We start from the raw sequence: 10,844 nt of genomic DNA, 5'->3' as shown, positions 1-10,844 counted from the left end.
AGTAAATATAAGACTGCACGCTGTTAAGGAGGAGGCAGAAGATAACACGATGGCCGTTCTCGTCGAAAAACTGCTCCGGGAACATCTGGAGTGGCACCGACATCCACACTCAACATTGGGAGGGCTCACAGAGCGCTGTCAACACGCCCCCCAACCGATGCACCCCCACGGTCAGTTGTGGTCAAACTGCTACGTTACAAGTGCAAAGAGGATTTAATTAAAGTTGCGTGGGAAAAGAAAGGGATCATTTTAGAAGGGAGACGAGTCACTGTGGACCATGATTATTCTCCTGAAGTGATGAAGAGGCTAAAGGATTATACTGAAGCACAGAAGGTCCTAAGACAGAAAAAGATCTGCTTTCAGATACCGGCAAAGCTCTGTGTTTTCTATGAGGGTGAAACACGGTTATACAACACAGTTACGGAGGCGTCCAAAGAAATGGCGGAGAGGGGACTTCAGGTAAAACCAGCAGATGACCAGTTCAAGACAGATGTGGCGCCGAGCCGAACCACTAGATAGGCCGGGAGGGGCAACCAGGTTAAGATATAAACAACCAGGTTAGGATACAAACAACCAGGTTAGGATATAAACAACCAGGTTAGGATACAAACAACCAGGTTAGGATATAAACAACCAGGTTAAGATATAAACAACCAGGTTAGGGTATAAACAACCAGGATAGGATACAAACAACCAAGTTAGGGTATAAACAACCAGGTTAAGATTAAACAACCAGGTTAGGGTATAAACAACCAGGTTAAGATATAAACAACCAGGTTAGGGTATAAACAACCAGGTTAGGATATAAACAACCAGGTTAAGATACAAACAACCAGCTTAGGATATAAACAACCAGAATACGGTATAAACAACCAGGTTAAGCTATAAACAACCAGGGTAGGATATAAACAACCAGGACAGGATATAAACAACCAGGTTAGGATACAAACAACCAGGTTAGGGTATAAACAACCAGGTTAGGATACAAACAACCAGGTTAAGATACAAACAACCAGCTTAGGATATAAACAACCAGAATACGGTATAAACAACCAGGTTAAGCTATAAACAACCAGGGTAGGATATAAACAACCAGGACAGGATATAAACAACCAGGTTAGGATACAAACAACCAGGTTAGGGTATAAACAACCAGGATAGGATATAAACAACCAGGTTAGGGTATAAACAACCAGGTTAGGGTATAAACAACCAGGTTAGGATACAAACAACCAGGTTAAGATACAAACAACCAGGTTAGGATATAAACAAACCAGGTTAGGGTATAAACAACCAGGTTAGGATATAAACAACCAGGATATTATATAAACAACCAGGTTAGGGTATAAACAACCAGGTTAGGATATAAACAACCAGGTTAGGATACAAACAACCAGGTTAGGGTATAAACAACCAGGATAGGATATAAACAACCAGGTTAGTGTATAAACAACCAGGTTATGGTATAAACAACCAGGTTAGGATACAAACAACCAGGTTAAGATACAAACAACCAGGTTAGGATACAAACAACCAGGTAAAGGTATAAACAACCAGGTTAGGATATAAACAAACCAGGTTAGGGTATAAACAACCAGGTTAGGATATAAACAAACCAGGTTAGGGTAAAAACAACCAGGTTAGGATATAAACAAACCAGGTTAGGATACAAACAACCAGGTTAAGATACAAACAACCAGGTTAGGATATAAACAAACCAGGTTAGGGTACAAACAACCAGGTTAGGATATAAACAACCAGGTTAGGGTATAAACAACCAGGATAGGTTACAAACAACTAGGTTAGGGTATAAACAACCAGGTTAAGATTAAACAACCAGGTTAGGGTATAAACAACCAGGTTAAGATATAAACAACCAGGTTAGGGTATAAACAACCAGGATAGGATACAAACTACCAGGTTAGGGTATAAACAACCAGGTTAAGATATAAACAACCAGGTTAGGGTATAAACAACCAGATTAGGATATAAACAACCAGGTTAAGATACAAACAACCAGCTTAGGATATAAACAACCAGAATACAGTATAAACAACCAGGTTAAGCTATAAACAACCAGGGTAGGATATAAACAACCAGGACAGGATATAAACAACCAGGTTAGGATACAAACAACCAGGTTAGGATATAAACAACCAGGATATTATATAAACAACCAGGTTAAGATATAAACAACCAGGTTAGGATATGAACAACCAGGATACGGTATAAACAACCAGGTTAAGATATAAACAACCAGATTAGGATATAAACAACCAGGTTAAGATATAAACAACCAGATTAGGGTATAAACAACCAGGTTAGGATACAAACAGCCAGGTTAAGATATAAACAACCAGGTTAGGATTTAAACAACCAGGATAGGGTATAAACAACCAGGTTAAGCTATAAACAACCAGGTTAAGATATAAACAACCAGGTTAAGCTATAAACAACCAGGATAGGATATAAACAACCAGGACAGGATATAAACAACCAGGTTAGGATACAAACAACCAGGTTAGGATACAAACAACCAGGTTAGGGTATAAACAACCAGGATAGGATATAAACAACCATGTTAGGATATAAACAACCAGGTTAGGGTATAAACAACCAGGATATTACATAAACAACCAGGACAGGATATAAACAACCAGGACAGGATACAAACAACCAGGTTAGGATACAAACAACCAGGTTAGGATATAAACAACCAGAATACAGTATAAACAACCAGGTTAAGCTATAAACAACCAGGATAGGATATAAACAACCAGGTTAGGATACAAACAACCAGGTTAGGGGATAAACAACCAGGATAGGATATAAACAACCAGGTTAGGGTATAAACAACCAGGTTAGGATACAAACAACCAGGTTAAGATTCAAACAACCAGGTTAGGATATAAACAAACCAGGTTAGGGTATAAACAACCAGGTTAGGATATAAACAACCAGGTTAGGGTATAAACAACCAGGATATTATATAAACAACCAGGACAGGGTATAAACAACCAGGACAGGATATAAACAACCAGGTTAGGATACAATCAACCAGGTTAGGGTATAAACAACCAGGTTAGGATATAAACAACCAGGTTAAGATACAAACAACCAGGTTAGGATACAATCAACCAGAATACGGTATAAACAACCAGGTTAGGATATAAACAACCAGGATATTATATAAACAACCAGGTTAGCGTATAAACAAACCAGGTTTGGGTATAAACAACCAGGTTAAGATACAAACAACCAGGTTAGGGTATAAACGACCAGGATAGGGTATAAACAACCAGGTTAGGATATAAACAACCAGGTTAGGGTATAAACAACCAGGTTAGGATACAAACAACCAGGTTAAGATTCAAACAACCAGGTTAGGATATAAACAAACCAGGTTAGGGTATAAACAACCAGGTTAGGATATAAACAACCAGGTTAGGGTATAAACAACCAGGATATTATATAAACAACCAGGACAGGATATAAACAACCAGGTTAGGATACAATCAACCAGGTTAGGGTATAAACAACCAGGTTAGGATATAAACAACCAGGTTAAGATACAAACAACCAGGTTAGGATACAATCAACCAGAATACGGTATAAACAACCAGGTTAGGATATAAACAACCAGGATATTATATAAACAACCAGGTTAGCGTATAAACAAACCAGGTTTGGGTATAAACAACCAGGTTAAGATACAAACAACCAGGTTAGGGTATAAACGACCAGGATAGGATACAAACAACCAGGATAGGATACAAACAACCAGGTTAGGATATAAACAACTAGGTTAGGATATAAACAACCAGGTTAGGATATAAACAACCAGGTTAAGATACAAACAACCAGGTTAGGATACAATCAACCAGAATACGGTATAAACAACCAGGTTAGGATATAAACAACCAGGATATTATATAAACAACCAGGTTAGCGTATAAACAAACCAGGTTTGGGTATAAACAACCAGGTTAAGATACAAACAACCAGGTTATGGTATAAACGACCAGGATAGGGTATAAACAACCAGGTTAGGATATAAACAACCAGGTTAGGGTATAAACAACCAGGTTAAGATATAAACAACCAGGTTAGGATATAAACAACCAGGATATTATATGAACAACCAGGTTAGGGTATAAACAACCAGGTTAGGGTATAAACAACCAGGTTAAGATATAAACAACCAGGTTAGGATATGAACAACCAGGATACGGTATAAACAACCAGGTTAAGATATAAACAACCAGGTTAGGATATAAACAACCAGGTTAAGATATAAACAACCAGATTAGGGCATAAACATCCAGGCTAGGATACAAACAGCCAGGTTAAGATTTAAAGAACCAGGATAGGGTATGAACAACCAGGATACGGTATAAACAACCAGGTTAAGCTATAAACAACCAGGATAGGGTATGAACAACCAGGATACGGTATAAACAACCAGGTTAAGCTATAAACAACCAGGTTAGGATATAAACAACCAGGTTAAGATATAAACAACCAGATTAGGGTATAAACAACCAGGTTAGGATAAAAACAGCCAGGTTAAGATACAAACAACCAGGTTAGGATATAAACAACCAGAATACGGTGTAAACAACCAGGTTAAGCTATAAACAACCAGGATGGGATATAAACAACCAGGACAGGATATAAACAACCAGGTTAGGATACAAACAACCAGGTTAGGATACAAACAACCAGGTTAGGGTATAAACAACCAGGTTAGGATACAAACAACCAGGTTAAGATACAAACAACCAGGTTAGGATATAAACAAACCAGGTTAGGGTATAAACAACCAGGTTAGGATATAAACAACCAGGATATTATATAAACAACCAGGACAGGGTATAAACAACCAGGACAGGATATAAACAACCAGGTTAGGATACAAACAACCAGGTTAGGATATAAACAACCAGGATATTATATAAACAACCAGGTTAGGATATAAACAACCAGGTTAAGATACAAACAACCAGGTTAGGATACAAACAACCAGAATACGGTATAAACAACCAGGTTAGGATATAAACAACCAGGATATTATATAAACAACCAGGTTAGGGTATAAACAACCAGGTTAGGATACAAACAACCAGGTTAGGATACAAACAACCAGGTTAGGATATAAACAACCAGAATACAGTATAAACAACCAGGTTAAGCTATAAACAACCAGGATAGGATATAAACAACCAGGTTAGGATACAAACAACCAGGTTAGGGGATAAACAACCAGGATAGGATATAAACAACCAGGTTAGGGTATAAACAACCAGGTTAGGATACAAACAACCAGGTTAAGATTCAAACAACCAGGTTAGGATATAAACAAACCAGGTTAGGGTATAAACAACCAGGTTAGGATATAAACAACCAGGTTAGGGTATAAACAACCAGGATATTATATAAACAACCAGGACAGGGTATAAACAACCAGGACAGGATATAAACAACCAGGTTAGGATACAATCAACCAGGTTAGGGTATAAACAACCAGGTTAGGATATAAACAACCAGGTTAAGATACAAACAACCAGGTTAGGATACAATCAACCAGAATACGGTATAAACAACAAGGTTAGGATATAAACAACCAGGATATTATATAAACAACCAGGTTAGCGTATAAACAAACCAGGTTAGGGTATAAACAACCAGGTTAAGATACAAACAACCAGGTTAGGGTATAAACAACCAGGCTAAGACACAAACAGCGAGGCTAGGATATAAAGAACCAGGTTAAGATATAAACAACCATATTAGGGTATAAACTACCAGGTTAGGATATAAACAACCAGGTTAGGATATTAACAACCAGGATACGGTATAAACAACCAGGTTAAGATATAAACAACCAGGACAGGGTATAAACAACCAGGACAGGATATAAACAACCAGGTTAGGATATAAACAACCAGGATATTATATAAACAACCAGGTTAGGGTATAAACAACCAGGTTAGGATATAAACAACCAGGTTAGGATATAAACAACCAGGTTAAGATACAAACAACCAGGTTAGGATACAAACAACCACAATACGGCATAAACAACCAGGTTAGGATATAAACAACCAGGATATTATATTAACAACCAGGTTAGGATATAAACAACCAGGTTAGGATACAAACAACCAGGTTAGGATACAAACAACCAGGTTAGGTTATAAACAACCAGGTTAGGATATAAACAACCAGGATATTATATAAACAACCAGGTTAGGGTGTAAACAACCAGGTTAGGGTATAAACAACCAGGTTAGGATATAAACAACCAGGTTAGGGTATAAACAACCAGGTTAGGACATAAACAACCAGGTTAGGATACAAACAACCAGGTTAGGATACAAACAACCAGGTTAGTGTATAAACAACCAGGTTAGGGTATAAACAACCAGGTTAGGATACAAACAACCAGGTTAAGATACAAACAACCAGGTTAGGATACAAACAACTAGGTAAGGGTATAAACAACCAGGTTAGGGTATAAACAACCAGGTTAGGATATAAACAAACCAGGTTAGGATACAAACAACCAGGTTAGGATATAAACAAACCAGGTTAGGGTACAAACAACCAGGTTAGGATATAAACAACCAGGTTAGGGTATAAACAACCAGGATAGGTTACAAACAACTAGGTTAGGGTATAAACAACCAGGTTAAGATTAAACAACCAGGTTAGGGTATAAACAACCATGTTAAGATATAAACAACCAGGTTAGGGTATAAACAACCAGGATAGGATACAAACAACCAGGTTAGGGTATAAACAACCAGGTTAAGATATAAACAACCAGGTTAGGGTATAAACAACCAGGTTAGGATATAAACAACCAGGTTAAGATACAAACAACCAGCTTAGGATATAAACAACCAGAATACAGTATAAACAACCAGGTTAAGCTATAAACAACCAGGGTAGGATATAAACAACCAGGACAGGATATAAACAACCAGGTTAGGATACAAACAACCAGGTTAGGATATAAACAACCAGGATATTATATAAACAACCAGGTTAAGATATAAACAACCAGGTTAGGATATGAACAACCAGGATACGGTATAAACAACCAGGTTAAGATATAAACAACCAGGTTAGGATATAAACAACCAGGTTAAGATATAAACAACCAGATTAGGGTATAAACAACCAGGTTAGGATACAAACAGCCAGGTTAAGATATAAACAACCAGGTTAGGATTTAAACAACCAGGATAGGGTATAAACAACCAGGTTAAGCTATAAACAACCAGGTTAAGATATAAACAACCAGGTTAAGATATAAACAACCAGATGAGGGTATAAACAACCAGGTTAGGATATAAACAGCCAGGTTAAGATACAAACAACCAGGTTAGGATATAAACAACCAGAATACGGTATAAACAACCAGGTTAAGCTATAAACAACCAGGATAGGATATAAACAACCAGGACAGGATATAAACAACCAGGTTAGGATACAAACAACCAGGTTAGGATACAAACAACCAGGTTAGGGTATAAACAACCAGGATAGGATATAAACAACCATGTTAGGATATAAACAACCAGGTTAGGGTATAAACAACCAGGATATTACATAAACAACCAGGACAGGATATAAACAACCAGGACAGGATACAAACAACCAGGTTAGGATACAAACAACCAGGTTAGGATATAAACAACCAGAATACAGTATAAACAACCAGGTTAAGCTATAAACAACCAGGATAGGATATAAACAACCACGTTAGGATACAAACAACCAGGTTAGGGGATAAACAACCAGGATAGGATATAAACAACCAGGTTAGGGTATAAACAACCAGGTTAGGGTATAAACAACCAGGTTAGGATACAAACAACCAGGTTAAGATTCAAACAACCAGGTTAGGATATAAACAAACCAGGTTAGGGTATAAACAACCAGGTTAGGATATAAACAACCAGGTTAGGGTATAAACAACCAGGATATTATATAAACAACCAGGACAGGGTATAAACAACCAGGACAGGATATAAACAACCAGGTTAGGATACAATCAACCAGGTTAGGGTATAAACAACCAGGTTAGGATATAAACAACCAGGTTAAGATACAAACAACCAGGTTAGGATACAATCAACCAGAATACGGTATAAACAACAAGGTTAGGATATAAACAACCAGGATATTATATAAACAACCAGGTTAGCGTATAAACAAACCAGGTTTGGGTATAAACAACCAGGTTAAGATACAAACAACCAGGTTAGGGTATAAACGACCAGGATAGGGTATAAACAACCAGGTTAGGATATAAACAACCAGGTTAGGGTATAAACGACCAGGATAGGATACAAACAACCAGGATAGGATACAAACAACCAGGTTAGGATATAAACAACTAGGTTAGGATATAAACAACCAGGTTAGGGTATAAACAACCAGGTTAGGATATAAACAACCAGGTTAGGATATAAACAACCAGGTTAAGATACAAACAACCAGGTTAGGATACAATCAACCAGAATACGGTATAAACAACCAGGTTAGGATATAAACAACCAGGATATTATATAAACAACCAGGTTAGCGTATAAACAAACCAGGTTTGGGTATAAACAACCAGGTTAAGATACAAACAACCAGGTTGGGGTATAAACGACCAGGATAGGGTATAAACAACCAGGTTAGGATATAAACAACCAGGTTAGGGTATAAACGACCAGGATAGGATACAAACAACCAGGACAGGATACAAACAACCAGGTTAGGATATAAAAAACCATGTTAGGATATAAACAACCAGGATATTATATAAACAACCAGGTTAGGGTATAAACAACCAGGTTAGGGTATAACCAACCAGGTTAAGATATAAACAACCAGGTTAGGATATGAACAACCAGGATACGGTATAAACAACCAGGTTAAGATATAAACAACCAGGTTAGGATATAAACAACCAGGTTAAGATATAAACAACCAGATTAGGGCATAAACATCCAGGCTAGGATACAAACAGCCAGGTTAAGATTTAAAGAACCAGGATAGGGTATGAACAACCAGGATACGGTATAAACAACCAGGTTAAGCTATAAACAACCAGGTTAGGATATAAACAACCAGGTTAAGATATAAACAACCAGATTAGGGTATAAACAACCAGGTTAGGATAAAAACAGCCAGGTTAAGATACAAACAACCAGGTTAGGATATAAACAACCAGAATACGGTGTAAACAACCAGGTTAAGCTATAAACAACCAGGATGGGATATAAACAACCAGGACAGGATATAAACAACCAGGTTAGGATACAAACAACCAGGTTAGGATACAAACAACCAGGTTAGGGTATAAACAACCAGGTTAGGATACAAACAACCAGGTTAAGATACAAACAACCAGGTTAGGATATAAACAAACCAGGTTAGGGTATAAACAACCAGGTTAGGATATAAACAACCAGGTTAGGGTATAAACAACCAGGATATTATATAAACAACCAGGACAGGGTATAAACAACCAGGACAGGATATAAACAACCAGGTTAGGATATAAACAACCAGGTTAGGATATAAACAACCAGGATATTATATAAACAACCAGGTTAGGACATAAACAACCAGGTTAAGATACAAACAACCAGGTTAGGATACAAACAACCAGAATACGGTATAAACAACCAGGTTAGGATATAAACAACCAGGATATTATATAAACAACCAGGTTAGGGTATAAACAACCAGGTTAGGATACAAACAACCAGGTTAGGATACAAACAACCAAGTTAGGATATAAACAACCAGAATACAGTATAAACAACCAGGTTAAGCTATAAACAACCAGGATAGGATATAAACAACCAGGTTAGGATACAAACAACCAGGTTAGGGGATAAACAACCAGGATAGGATATAAACAACCAGGTTAGGGTATAAACAACCAGGTTAGGATACAAACAACCAGGTTAAGATTCAAACAACCAGGTTAGGATATAAACAAACCAGGTTAGGATATAAACAACCAGGTTAGGATATAAACAACCAGGTTAGGGTATAAACAACCAGGATATTATATAAACAACCAGGACAGGGTATAAACAACCAGGACAGGATATAAACAACCAGGTTAGGATACAATCAACCAGGTTAGGGTATAAACAACCAGGTTAGGATATAAACAACCAGGTTAAGATACAAACAACCAGGTTAGGATACAATCAACCAGAATACGGTATAAACAACAAGGTTAGGATATAAACAACCAGGATATTATATAAACAACCAGGTTAGCGTATAAACAAACCAGGTTAGGGTATAAACAACCAGGTTAAGATACAAACAACCAGGTTAGGGTATAAACAACCAGGCTAAGACACAAACAGCCAGGCTAGGATATAAAGAACCAGGTTAAGATATAAACAACCATATTAGGGTATAATCTACCAGGTTAGGATATAAACAACCAGGTTAGGATATAAACAACCAGGACAGGGTATAAACAACCAGGACAGGATATAAACAACCAGGTTAGGGTATAAACAACCAGGTTAAGATATAAACAACCAGGTTAGGATATGAACAACCAGGATACGGTATAAACAACCAGGTTAAGATATAAACAACCAGGACAGGGTATAAACAACCAGGACAGGATATAAACAACCAGGTTAGGGTATAAACAACCAGGTTAAGATATAAACAACCAGGTTAGGATATGAACAACCAGGATACGGTATAAACAACCAGGTTAAGATATAAACAACCAGGTTAGGATATAAACAACCAGGTTAAGATATAAACAACCAGATTAGGGCATAAACATCCAGGCTAGGATA

This window comes from Telmatherina bonti (assembly GCF_933228915.1).
Source record: "Telmatherina bonti genome assembly, chromosome: 18".
Classification (NCBI taxonomy): Eukaryota; Metazoa; Chordata; class Actinopteri; order Atheriniformes; family Telmatherinidae; genus Telmatherina; species Telmatherina bonti.
The sequence above is the reverse complement of the archived record's forward strand: the minus strand, read 5'-3'. Positions refer to the sequence as shown.